This window comes from Puma concolor, chromosome C1, assembly GCF_028749965.1.
Source record: "Puma concolor isolate L17-30 chromosome C1, mPumCon1.1.hap2, whole genome shotgun sequence".
Classification (NCBI taxonomy): domain Eukaryota; kingdom Metazoa; phylum Chordata; class Mammalia; order Carnivora; family Felidae; genus Puma; species Puma concolor.
The window spans coordinates 75,176,042-75,189,772 of record NC_141674.1 but is presented as its reverse complement, the minus strand read 5'-3'; the positions used below and the strand labels follow the sequence as shown (position 1 = coordinate 75,189,772).

The 13,731-nt window shown below is 38.3% G+C and overlaps 2 long non-coding RNA genes across 2 annotated transcripts in view; one reads left to right on the top strand and one right to left on the bottom strand.

Moving 5' to 3' along the window:
* Nucleotides 1-12,140, top strand: part of LOC147578154 (uncharacterized) — a 60,974-nt gene extending 48,834 nt beyond the window's left edge. Inside the window, exons 3-4 of the long non-coding RNA XR_015254211.1 lie at nt 1,330-1,379; nt 11,930-12,140. This is a non-coding gene — a long non-coding RNA (uncharacterized LOC147578154). The remainder of the gene's footprint in view (nt 1-1,329; nt 1,380-11,929) is intronic.
* LOC147578153 (uncharacterized) overlaps nt 1-12,200 on the bottom strand; it is a 58,184-nt gene extending 45,984 nt beyond the window's left edge. The window contains exons 1-2 of the long non-coding RNA XR_015254212.1: nt 12,068-12,200; nt 11,752-11,976 (exon numbers count right to left, since the gene is read on the bottom strand). This is a non-coding gene — a long non-coding RNA (uncharacterized LOC147578153). The remainder of the gene's footprint in view (nt 1-11,751; nt 11,977-12,067) is intronic.
* Nucleotides 12,201-13,731: the final 1,531 nt, after the last annotated feature.

The following is a 13,731-nucleotide window of genomic DNA, read 5'->3' as shown; positions in this document are numbered from 1 at the left end:
TCCCCTGATCTCCCAACCTTCCTCCCCTGTGAGGAGCTACTATTTTTCTGATTGGCTTCCTTTCTCTCCTTCTCCTTGAATTTCAGCTAAAGTCCATTTTGGGAACTTGTGCCTATAGTTTAAAAAACTTTATTGATGAGAGGCTTTGCTCTAATATATAATTAATAAGTCAGAACTTTATGTCCAAGATGCTTTTTAAGTGCCAACAAAGTGTTTTAATTTACATACTAAAGTCTTCATTTTGTTCTGAAACCTTTTGGACTTGCTTAATACATTTATCAAGTATGATTCCGAAAGTTCTTACATGGGCAATGTGCAGTGTGTGCTTAATAGATAACATTAATAAACGCACACTCAATCACAACACTAAAAGCCACTTCCATCTGGATTTACTGGCAATAAAAAGAGACATTACAGAACTTTGGGAATTTGATCAAGGCACCAAATACTAGTCTTAGATTACAAAACTGTAGACTCTAACTACTTGGGAAAACAAAGCAATCAAGGACAGACTTTTGTTAAAAGCTTTGCACTGTAGATTAATAATTAATGTGTTAAATGTACTTTGTAATAAACTCTATCATCATGGATTACTTTTGATAGCTAAATTGGCAATGATACCCCGACGTGGCTTCATTGACTCTGGCTTTCAATTTTACTTGCTAGATTTATCGGGTTAAACGACAACGAACCTATTCTAGGCCTATTTTAACTTGTTTAGAAATCATAATTAATTTAAAAGTATTGACAGAGACCGCAAAAATTATACAAAAATTGGCAAAGTTACAAAAACTAATAATGGGAGAAGGTCTTTAAAAGAGAAAGTGGCATAATCTACTTTTAAGGTAAATAAGTAGCTTTCAGTAGGGGAAAAGCAGTTCAAAGGAACCAATTAATGGTTTTCATTCAAGAGACCATTGAAGGTAGTGTTATCTGATTATTATATATGGATAATAAAGATGAATAATGCAGTAAGTTAGTCTAAAAATAGTCAAATGTTCCGGAAACAAGTAAATGCTAGATTATAATTATATATATTGTATATAATTTATATTATGTAAATTATAAGTTACATCAACTTTGAGGTCAGGAATTAGAAGTAGACTTAAGCATCAAATGTTTAGAAGACTGAGAAAATATCCTTTGTGATGTGTTTAAGTCCAGAACTCTGGGCACTTTTTTCAGAAATTGAATATAAATCCCACCAGAATCCTTTAGAACACACAGAGAATAACAAACCAAATAGACCATCTCTTAGAAAAGTGAATTTTATTTTCCTCAATCTTTGCCTTAACCTTAAGGAAATTGCATTTATTTCTATTTTCATAGGGCACTCCATTTTCAGAAGAGGGATATTCAAGGGTCATGCTGGAGTTAAGGTACAGGGTTACTGCAAAAATCTGTATTTCATCACTTGTTTTGAGAGTCCCTTATTCCCCACCCCCAAGTAACAATAATCTCACAAACACTTAGAACCTTACTTGTTGCAAAGGGTTTTTGTTTTTCAGTTGTATGATGCTGTTCATTATTTAAAAACTCACATGAAACAATAGTGTATTTGTTACAGGTATATGTAAATAGATTATGTGGGAAAAAACATACCATTGACAACGGTGCAGACTTCTGTAGAAGGAATAAAGATTGAGGTCTTCATCGAAGAGGACTGGGCCCACAAAGCACTCTCTCACACACTGTTTCTCTTATCCTTGAAACACGTGTAAGTCCAGTTTGTATAGGAAGTTCCTCTCTATTCATCTCACAAACAGTTGAGAACCTACTGTGTTTCAGCTGCTTGCGATGTATCAGTCAACAAAGCCTGTGACTTCAGAACCAAAACCCTTGTTTGATACTCTTGTTGATAAAAAATAACAGATGTAAAAAAACAAGTAGATTAAATAGGATGTTAGAGGGTGATAATTAGTATAGAAGAAGAAAAATAAATTTGGAAGGAGGTGAGGGCTTATCCATGGGGATATCTGGGTGAAGGGCATTCCCAGATGAGAGCCCAGTCAGTGTGAGATCCTTAGGAGGAATGTGCCTGTCCCTCTGAGGAAATGCAAAATGGCTCATGTGGTTGAAGCAGAGTAACGAAGAAATGAAGTCAGACAGACAATACAGACCACTGTAATGTCTTTGGTTCTTCCTTAAAGGGAAATAGGGAGCTATTGCAAGAGTTTGAGCAACAGAGTGACACAATCTCACGTGAATTTTAGAAGTTCCACGCAGCTGTTGTGTTGAAACAGAGTGTGGATGACAAGGTTCTCAGGCAGACCAGCCAGGAGGCTCACACACTAATTCAGGAGAGTGGTGAGGTGGCTCAGACCCAGGAAGGTCCAGGGGAAGTAGTGAGAAATGGATACAACTTGAACATATTTTGAAGGAATAGCTGACAGGATTTCCTGAGATTGGATGAAGGTAAAAGAGAACGGCATGTGAAGAAGGACTCCAAGGTTCTCTGACCTGAGCGCCTGGAAGGGTGGAGTTGCCATCAATGGGTATGGGGGAAGGCTGCAGGTAGAACAGGTTTTCGGCGGAAGGCTGGAATTCAGAGGTAGATGTGTGAAGTTTGATACTGTCTTTAAGTATATGTAGGCCAACTGCCAAGTAGGAAATTAGATTCCAGAGTCCAGAGTTTGGGAAAGGACTCTGGAGTGGATGTATGCCTGCATCTGGTTTTGGGAATTGTCAGTATGGTGATGGTGTTTAAAACCCTGAGGTGGATGAGACTGCCAAAGTTGTGAGGCTGGAGAGAGACAAGAGGACCAGGGACCAGGCTGTCTTCATGCTTCAGGCATTAAACACATACTTAATGAGCTAAAGATGTAATTGCAATAATGAGAAAGTTCTATGAAGGAAAACCTCATGGGGCTCTGGTGGAAGATGGTCAGCTCAGGGTGAGCCTCCCACAGAAAGTGGCACTAATTCATTCATTCATTCATTCATTCATTCATTCATTCAGAGAGCACAAGTGCCAGTGGGGGAGGGGGGCAGAGGGAGAGAGAGAGAGAATCCTAAGCAGGGGCTCATTGTCAAGCCCAAAGTGAGAGCTTGATCCCACCACCCTGGGATCATGACCCGAGTTGAACACTCAACTGACTAGCCACCCAGATGCCCCAGAAAGTGGTGCTTTCAAGGAGACCTGAAGGAGAAGTAGGAAGGAGTCAGCCAACTAAGACAGAGCAATTGTCTGAGCAGGCAACCTGGGGCGGCCAGGGGCGGGTGCACACTGAACAGAGCATGGGCAATTGGGGCAAGAACATGGTGTGCCATGGGAGGGTGATGTGAAATGCAGTTGAAGGGAAGGTAGGGGCCAGATTGCGTAAGGGGCCACGTGAGGATTTTGAACTCATGAGCAGTGGGAAGCCATTCAAAATGCTAAGAAGAAAAAGACTATAAAACAATGAATTAAAATCTTTTAGCTGGAAAGAAGTGAATAATGAAGGGCTTCAAGGACAGGGTAATGGAAGTTTCTGCTTAAAATGTGTATTAAATACAGGGGAGAAAGCAGGATGAATGAATGGCAGAATTGCAAAACAGGCTCTTGAGGTACAATGACTGAGACCAAAATAAGGTGGGATTGTGAGTAATATTTAATTTTTCAGTCATTTTATTTTAAAAAAAGATAAAAACCTCATAAAAGCTAGAGAGGAATAATAGAAACCAGGTATGGTATGGTTGGCGGTGTGATACCCAGACTGAGAGTTGCAGAAGAATGGAACTGGGCATGTAAAATAATGAATGCTACAGAAGAGACCAGGTGGCCGGACCTGTTTGTCCTTTGCTGTAATGTTAGAACAGGGCATGGTTAACGAGTGGTGACAAGCTATAGTCCGTCTACAATGAAAATCCAAAAAGAAAAAGAAAAGCCTCTACTAAGGATTGAGGGATATCGGAGGAAGAATGTTTTGACATTATAACACATGATAATAAATGTTGTGGGCTTGCCTTTTCTGAAAGTCTTTAGAAGCTGGGCAGACCAAAGGGTGACAATGTTCAAAATTAGTTAACTATGGTGAATCTTAGGGTGCTTTGCTAGTTGGACTTCTTAGTTTTAACTGCCCCTAACCAGGAAACCATTCACGAGGTGAGAGTGATGAGACTTAGTTAGCATAGAGAGACAGGAGAGGGACTTGGCGTTTTGCAGGAAGAGTTACTTGGGGCCAGGATGGGTAGCTGAAAAACAATCATGTATCATTCAGGGAGTTCTGTGGGTTCTCCTCACACAAGATGCATTGTAATTTGCAAATTTGCAAGGCAGATTCTCATCTGCTTGGGAAGGTACTCAAAGGGGGAAGGATACAATTCTAGCCCCTGTTTTTGTGAATACAATGGGCAGCTAATCCTGAATCAAAGGGAATAGTTTAAAGACCTTTTAAGAACTATGAGATTACTTGACAGTCAAATACTAGATAATCTTACAGAAATATTTTAAAGAAATATCTCATTAGCTCACTCATTTGTTCATTCATTCATTCACTTATTCATTCATTCAAAAAATGGTAATCAAGCTCCTCTTTGTGCCAGGAGAAGCACTAAATGCTTGATTGGCCTTTATCCTTACAGAGTCTCTTTTAATGGGGAAAACAAATAGTAAACAAGGAAATGAACAACTTTGATTTGTCCTATGAAAGTAACACACCAGATGGGGAGGTAAGTAATGGGTGTGGCTAGGGCAGGAGAGCCCTCTGAGATCAGGTGTTTGGGGAAGTTTTCTCTGGGGAGGTTATCTGAGCCGCTGATAGTCTGGAGCATTAGATCATCTCCACTCACATGCCCAGTGTTAGGTCAAGGTGTCTTCAATTTAATTTGTCCTTTTCAAAAATCTCCTTATGTGGTGAAGCCTTTATGTCCGTTTATGACAACTTTTAGAAAGCTTAACGCCTCTGCCACTAAAGTTATAGCTTCCATTTACCTGCAGGCATAATTCTTTATTAACATCTATTTTCAACTATGTTAATGCAATGGAAGCTTGGTACCTACAACACTGTAGTTCCCAGGACAGGCTTAAATAGGAAAAGACTCGATTACTAAATAAAATGTTCGCAAACAATTTGCATGTTCAACTGTAGGGGGAGTTAATATAGCTAATAGGAAAAATTCCACTACAAAAATGAATCTAATGGTTACTGGGGATTTGGAAACTTGGAAATATCATCAAAATATAAATATTGGTATAATGCCAAGATTGCATATTATTCTGTATTATTAAATCATAAAAAAACTCAACTTTTATCGCAATCACGTTTGGAATGCTCAACATTCTCTTGCCATTTAACTAGAACACATTTTTCTAGATACAAATGGATATATTAATTTCCATAAAAGTGTTATCTTTTTACAGTATATTTAATTCAGATCCAGTTCTATTTCCACTAAAATAATTGCTTATAATACACAGACTCGATTTTATATGACTAATTAGAACAGTGTATGGGAAAAAATAGGTTTGCAGGTAATATTGAAATTAAATATGTTAATCTGTACCTCTGTGTGCACATTTTATATGAGCTTTAATTTGCCAAATAAATTATAGTTCTGTGTTTATAAGGTGCCCTTGAAAGAGTGTCCTATTTTTGAGCACTAATACCATGGGGAAACAAATATACAAAGCTTTTAGCTATAGGGCTACACTTGCATAAATTAAGGCAAGAGCTGTTGGTTGGTAAGTAGAGCTATGGTATCCTTAGCTTTTTAAACACTCTGAATTGTTAACACATTTTTTTTTTAGTATGGTTACTAATATTAAGATAATAAATAATATTTAGTTTCAATATCGCACCCTTCAGCCAGGGCATAAATTCATTTTGAATGCTGTGTTGAATTAATGTATAATAAACATACTGCAGTTTGCTATCAGGAATTCTCAATGAAATGCAGGAAGTCAGTTCTTTGCTTATGCATTAGCACTGCCAGTCTTGCTCTGTTTAATTTTAGCTATTTATAAAATTGCTCTACTGACAGTCCTCTTTATTTTCACGTGATTGTTTTAAGGTTAACCAGAAATGGTATGGTGTGTTTTCTGAAGTTGGTTATAGTGCTGATGTAGGAAGACGGGTCCTTAACAAAAATCCTTTTCACAATTAGCCACCTGCAGTCGGGACATCCAGCTGCCTAATTGGGTGAATTGTGGGGTTTCCTGTGGGGCAGGTGGGGGCCTGCCAAGGAGCAGTGGAGTGTCTCAGAAGGGAGTTGGAGCACAGGGGACTTGGGAAAATAATGTTGCCAATGGAAGTAGAATCTGGAATCTGATAGCGGTTGTAGCAATTGCCATTTACTTCTGAGACAAATCAGAGCTGTATCTAAAAATGTTATGTATTATTGTCTAATAGATTGGCTCCTTTTTAGGATATCTATTTAAATAACTTCTAGGACTTTTCCCTTAAAAATGGCTCTGAGGCTTGCATCTTGATGGAGTACGGTGAATTCCCCAGTAACACCCAAGTTTGCAACCACAGAAAGTGGTAAGGAAGCCTTCAAAAAGGATATACCTAATGTTACTCTGTATCAGTCAGCTCAGGCTGCCATGACAAAATATTACAGATTGGGTGGCTTGACAGAAATTTGTTTTCTCACAGTTCTCTAGGCTGGAAGTCCAAGGTTAGGCTGCCAGCATGAGACGTTCTGGTAAGAGCTCTCTTTCTGGTTTGCAGATGGCTACCATCTTGCTGTGTCCTCACTAGCAGGGAGAAGGCGTGAGCCCTGGTATCTCTTGTTATAAGGATATTAATGTTATTGAACCAAGGCTCTACTCTTATGACCTCATTTAACCTCAATTACTTCCGTAAAGGCCCCGTCTCCAAATACAGTCACATTGGGGGTTAGGGTTTCAGCATGTGAATTTTGGGGGGACACAATTCAGTCCATAGTATACACTAAATTATTTAAATATGGGGCTTTTAAAATTGGGGTTCATAACTTCTTTTGGTGCCAAAGAGCCCTTTGGCAGTTTGGTAAAGCCTGTGTATGGACTCCCTCTCAGAACAAAGTGTTTAAATGCATGAAGTAAATTATATAGGGTTACAAAGGAATCTAATTATACGGAAACGCAGTTAGAAAATATTAAAATGCTGTGATCTAGAAATATGGTTCTTTTTTATTAACAATTAGTTAACATGCTCTAGTAATGGATAGATATTTTGAAATATTTGCAGTAACTATAATATAATTGGAAAATGTTTGTGTTTTTTATTGGTGACAAAATCACAGGTACTACTAATACTATTGTGGTTGGTTCCTAACATCTGTAATGAAAGGAAATGTAACATTTTAATCAGACCTGGAAATAAAAGTGAAATTTTTGTTTTTATCCAAATTCAAAGACTTTCTTACTTTTATGAATGGACCATAGTCAAGAACCCCTGGATAGGTCACTTTTTGAGATGTGTTTGTAATTTTAAAATCTGTTTTTATATTAGTAATGCTTATAATCATAAAAAATATGTCAGCTTTTATTATACTTAATAACAGACTTATTCATAGTTTTTGTTATAGTGGAATTTGGTTTTAAAGAATATTTTAAAAGTTGTGGTTTTCAGCTGGGGCTAAAACCGGTGTAAATAAGGTTAAAGTGGTAAAATTACTTTAATAACTAACTCCATTTATAAAGAGATTTTACAGGGGCACCTGGGTGGCTCAGTCGGTTAAGTGTCCGGCTTTGGCTCAGGTCATGATCTAGCAGTTTGTGAGTTCGAGCCCCGTGTTGGGCTCTGTGCTGACAGCTCAGAGCCTGGAGCCTGCTTCAGATTCTGTGTCTTCCTCTCTCTCTGCCCTCCCCCACTCACACTCTGTCTCTCTCTCTCCAAAATAAATAAACATTAAAAAAAATTTAAAGGGATTATTACAACATGAGGATCCACTTTTAAATTCACTTGCCAAATACAGGCATACTTCCTTTTTGTGACTGACTGATTTAGGAAAGCCATATATTTTATGGGCATTGCTAAAATTCCCATCAAAGAAAAAAATAAATCTGGGTTCAGGCCATATGAAATAGTGCATCTATGATTTTATCTCACAGTAGTTTCTGAGCTTGGTCCTTTCGGAAAAGGAAAATATGTAAGCAAAAAGCAAAACTATTTTCCTTACTGAAGACAAAAGACTGCTTCCCAAAAAAAGCCAACCTAAGAGGAAGCAGTATCTTCAGGAAGAATGGTTGGAATATTGAGAAGATCTACTTGAGTAAAAGCCCTAACATGCCTCTGGGGAGTTAAGCTCTGGATAAAGAATTCAAGGTACTTAAAACTTTTTCTTAAAAAGCCAGCCCATTTTAAGGGGCAGAAGTTCTGATGATCTGAATCACTTAAGAAATGCTTTAATCCCAGAGGCATACCCAGGCTGCTGTTTCCTATAGCACAAGTTCCAAGATGGGATATATTACAAGAAAAGCAGCCAGGCCTATTCAGGTTAAGTTTGAGGATACAGGGTCTTTTCAGTGAAGTGAGCATTTGGTATTTATGACTTCCTGTTCTGTGTTCCTGTTTCCAGAATCCATAAAAAATATTTGGCTTTTTAGATATTTCATCACCAAATAGAAGAACCTGTCGTTATCATAATGATAGTTTGTAGGACACCCCAAACTTGCTTAAGAAACGTATTTTTACTGTGCTTCCTGGTCAGATGATAAAATTGAGATTTCAGAGGTTTAGTGGTTTGTCCAAGACCACAGCACTGCGGATGTTGTGGTGTTCAGATCAGAACCTAAGTTATTTGTGTCTGAATTTCATGTTCTTTTTACTGGACTCTGTGGCCTTATTAAAATTTTTTTAATGTTTATTTACTTTTGGGAGGGGGAGGGGCAGAGAGAGAGGGAGACACAGAATCCGAAGCAGGATCCAGGCTCTGAGCTGTCAGCACAGAGTCCGATGCGGGGCTCGAACCCTCGGACTGTGAGATCATGACCTGAGCCGAAGTCAGATGCTTAAACTATTGAGCAACACAGGCACCCTTCTGTGGCCTTATTTATAGCCTCTTTAAGGAATGGACAGTGACTCACAAGAAATCACATTTCAATAAATATTCAATAGATCTAATTATTGAATATTTAGTCTACAAATATTAATCAAACGGCTACAGTGTGACAAGGTGATATGCTAGGCACTGACCTTATAATGTGAAGAAAACGGACATGGTCTCTAAGTGAAGCTTACAATCATGTGGGGCAGGCATGAAATGCATCATTATAGTAAAGTGTGATGATGTAAGAGTTTATGGTACTATGTAGGAGGGACTGGGCCTGCTTTCATGTACATCAGTATCTGAGCATACTGGGTTGTGTCCTTCATAGTGTTCTTCATAGTGCATATACACATACCATTCTCATTCAGAATACGAGTATTGGAGTCTTTCTGCCTGGGTTTTTGAGTCCTTGTTTCTTCATGTACTTGGCTTGTGTGATCTTGGTCAAGGTTCTTAACCTCCATGTCCCTCAGCTTCATCATCTGTACAATGGGATAACAGCAGTACCTACCTGAAAGAGTTAGTGTGGAGATGTGAGATGATCGTTCTAAAATGCACAGAATGGGGTTCTTGGGTGACTCAGTCAGTTAAGCGTCTAGCTTCGGCTCAGGTAATGATCTCACGGCTCGGCTCGTGGGTTCAAGCCCTGCATCCGGCTCTGTGCTGACAGCTCAGAGCCTGGAGTCTGCTTCACATTCTGCGTCTCTCTCTCTCTCTGCCCACCCCCCTCATACTCTGTGTGTGTCTCTCTCAAAAATAAATAAACGTTAAAAAAATTTTAAAAATGCACAGAATAGGCGCACCTGGGTGGCTCAGTTCATTGAGTGTCTGACTCTTGATTTTGGCTCGGTCATGATCTCAGGGTTTGTGGGTTCGAGCCCCATGTAGGCTCTGCACTGACAGCGTGGATTCTCTGCATTGGATTCTGTCTCTCTCTCTCTCTGAAAAGTAAACATTAAAAAAAATTTTAAATGCACAGAATAGTCCCTGATACACTGTACGTAAAATGATAGCTGTTATAATTTTTTGTGGTTTATTCCTCCCTTAGTGTGTGACAAGTGTTCCTTTGAACTTGTGCTTACAGCTTGCTGTGGGTTAATGTCCACAATTAATGCTTGTTAATCCTGATGCCATCTGCCACCTTGTCCAGGCCCTGATGTTTTGACTTCAAAGTAGAGTGTCTTTGAGAGTTTTCTATCAGTGTTGATCTGGTCCATTTCATAAAGCTCTGCCTAATACCTGTGTTAAGACTCAGCTTTTCCCCTTTAGTCTTAAAGGAAGCAGAGATGGGCCTCATATCTTTGTTGAAATTCTACAAGGTGCAATTTGAAGTTGGATTGACCTTCAAGCTGACAAAGTAAAATAAACAGTTTTATAAATGAAAATGGCTAATCTGAAATAGATCACAGCTAAGAACTTCATTTTTTATTCATTCTCTTCATACAAGGTTGATATCATACAAGTGAACATCTAATATTGTACTTCATTGTGGGGCTCACCAAAGATGCAGTTAGAGGAAATTGAGGGCACAGTGGACTTGCAGAAAACAGAGAATATGTCTGTAGTCCCTTATTTCAGAGAGTTATTATATTTAAATGTAGATATGCCTAATTAAAAAATAGTTACTAAAATTTTGCTGTTGAATTCTTTTTCTTTTGAACTGTTCTGGATTCCTAGAAATCAACTTAAACTGGCATGTTTTAAAACAGTTTTTTTTTTTTTTTTAAGTATGGCAAAGCATCACATAGTTCAGGAAATCTGCCTGAAGTTGTGGAAGATTAGTTGCTTCAAACTCATGTCCTTTAAAGAGTGCTTTGTAGCAATTTCAGTTTTTTCAGCAAAGAAAATCTATCAATTAAGAACCCACATATTTACCAGAGAAAATATAGTAGAAGAAAAAAATTTTTTAACAGTGTGGGGAATAAATCACAGGATCTATACATCTCCGCATACTTCCTGACAGCTGAATCTAGTGCCTTTGCACAAAGGAGAAGCTTTACTACTGGTAAGGGCTGCTTCCTGAGATTCGCTGAGCAGTCTGAGCAACTGGCCCTTGTTCTGGTTCTGAAGCTCAAGTTCAGGGAAGGCAGTGGCCCCGGCTACATTAGTGGGGAAAGCCTGAGGGTGATAGGTAAGCACTTGCTTGGGGTTGGCTAGACTGTATGGAAACCGTGCACTCATGTTATGTATGGTATAACACCAAGATTGATGGCCTAGAATAGGTGGTCCCCTGAGCATTTCCAGAGCAGCCTCTAAGCCTGTTGCAGATCCTTACACACACATGTATACACATGCATACCTAAAGCTGAGCTTGTAAGAGACCATTTGAACGTTCTAAAGGTCTGAGACCCTATCTCATTCATATATTATCACCTTGGTTCTTGATTTTTGGCTCCAGAAGTTTACAGCTCCCACCGTCCTAGGAAACATTGTTTATCTCTTTGTTCTAATCTTCTTCTGTGTATCTTAGAAATGTAACTCTTCTTGATTTACCCAAGAGGTGCTCACGACTAGTCTTTCTACCAAGCTGAACATCTCAGCATTTTTAGTATGGTAGTTTTGTGACTTTACATATAAAACTTGATAAATAAGGGTTTATTGAATTGAATTATACATGGCTTAAAGTAAAATGGGTTCAAAGGATGCGCCATCTACACCCAGCAGTGTTAAAAGTATATCTAACTACATTAAATCCAAAATGCATAACAATGGAAAAAATAGGGGGAAGTTTTAGAAATGACATCACATATAGAGATGTATCCAGTTATTGACTTAAATTCATATTAAAAGTCCTACCTTCTTATACACTCTTGGTGTTCTTAGAACACTGGGTTCCTGTGATGTGTTGTTTTTTTCCTTTCACTTTTTGTGTTAATGTTCCAAAGGGAGCAACCAAAATATCATCGTTGATTTAAATCTCTCCGGAGACACCCAGTACCACTGATCGTCTCTTTCCTCTGATTCTCCTCTGCAGAAATTCAGTGTCCAGATGTTTCAGAATCCAGATGGCCTATGAATCCTCTATCACCCAGAAAGGAGGAAAATATGCATGAAAGTGGAACACTGAAAAGAAAAAAAATAATTTAGTGTTGGCAATGTAATGGCGACATACAGGGCTCAAGGAAAAGCTTCCTTTCCTAAAGCAGCAACTTAATAAAGTGCATGTTGTAGGCTCTATCAGCAAGCCAGATTTTCATGCCTGCCTCTTCTTTCCATCACCATTAAGAGGCTTGCAGAGATCCACACTGTTTAAAGGGCAGACAGCATGGAGGAACTATCATGTACAATTTAAAGTAGCAGCTAAAATTGGAATGGTCACAAGAAAGCCTGTTTCTTTGCAATTAAATTGACAAGCTGTCTATGATTACCCTAGGGAACTTGGCAGCTGAGTGATAAAAAGACTGCAGAGTGTTGAAAGGTCTAACACAACATACTAGGTGGACAAAGACCACATCTGCTTAATATACTGATTGGGAGAGTTCTGGAATGTACTTGGCTAAATTAGCCGAGGAGGGATACTAATGATACTTTTTCCTCTCTAAGATCCTCTGCTCAGAACCCATTTTAGAAATTACCCACAAATATTTGGAAGCATGCCTTATAAATAGTATAGTGCAATACCTGATGTTATTTAGCATGAACCTATCATTACAAATCACCAGAAGAAATGAGCAGAAGTTTAGAAAGAAATAATAATAAAAAACTCTTCCATCAAATGTTTTTGAAATATGTGTGTACACACACACACACACACACACACACACACACACACACACACACATGTTTTCCTATAAAAATTAGTCTCCCAAAAAAAGATTTATAATGATATCAAGGACTAAAGAGTTGAACAACCATAGGTAATTTAATGCAGAATATTAAGTGAGAATTACATGGTATTTTCATTGTTGAGTGTCCTTTGTGTTGGGCAAAGCTGGAACTTAGGTTACAAAGGAGAAAACAATAACCAGATTTTTGATGGTAGCAATTTGTGAGGACTAACACACCCATTTCAGCAATGTCTTCTTAATTTTAGTTAGTGCATTCCTTAAAGGAGAAAATGCACATACAAATGTGAAGGTTTCTTTGGATACATTTCATAGGTATTAGTAGTACTCGACACTAAATAAATAAGTGATGGCCATATCTACTTGCCCACCTGTCCTTTCTGAAGGCTAAGGACCATTTACCTCAGCAAACTTGGAAAGTAGTTTCCATTTCCACAGTAGGATTACCCTAAACAAAATTTCTGAAGCAGAAGTCCATTGTATACTACCTTGGCACTCACTTAAAAAAACAGAGAATGCCCAATTAGCTTGTTAATGCTGTCTGGTCTTTGAGACCATGTGATACTTCAGCAAAATTATTCAAAGCTCAAAGTCACTCAAAAGCTCAATGACTCCAACATGAGATAAAGATTCTTAGCATCACTAATTATTAGGAAAATGCAAATTGAAATCACAATAAGATATTGTTCACATCTGCCAGAATGACTATTATCAAAAAGGTAGGAAATAACAAGTGTTGGAGAAGATGTGGAAGCAAAGGGAACCTGTGAACACTGTGGGTGGGATTGTGATTGATGTAGCTACTATGGAAAACAGTATGGCGATTCCTCAAAAAAAAAAAAAATTAAGAGTAGAAACACCATATGGTCCAGCTGTTTGACTTCTGGGTATTTATCTGAAGAATATAAAAAAAAACTGATTTGAAAAGATATATGCACCCCTATGTTCATTGCAGCATTACTTACAATAGCCAAGTTATGGAAACAGCCCA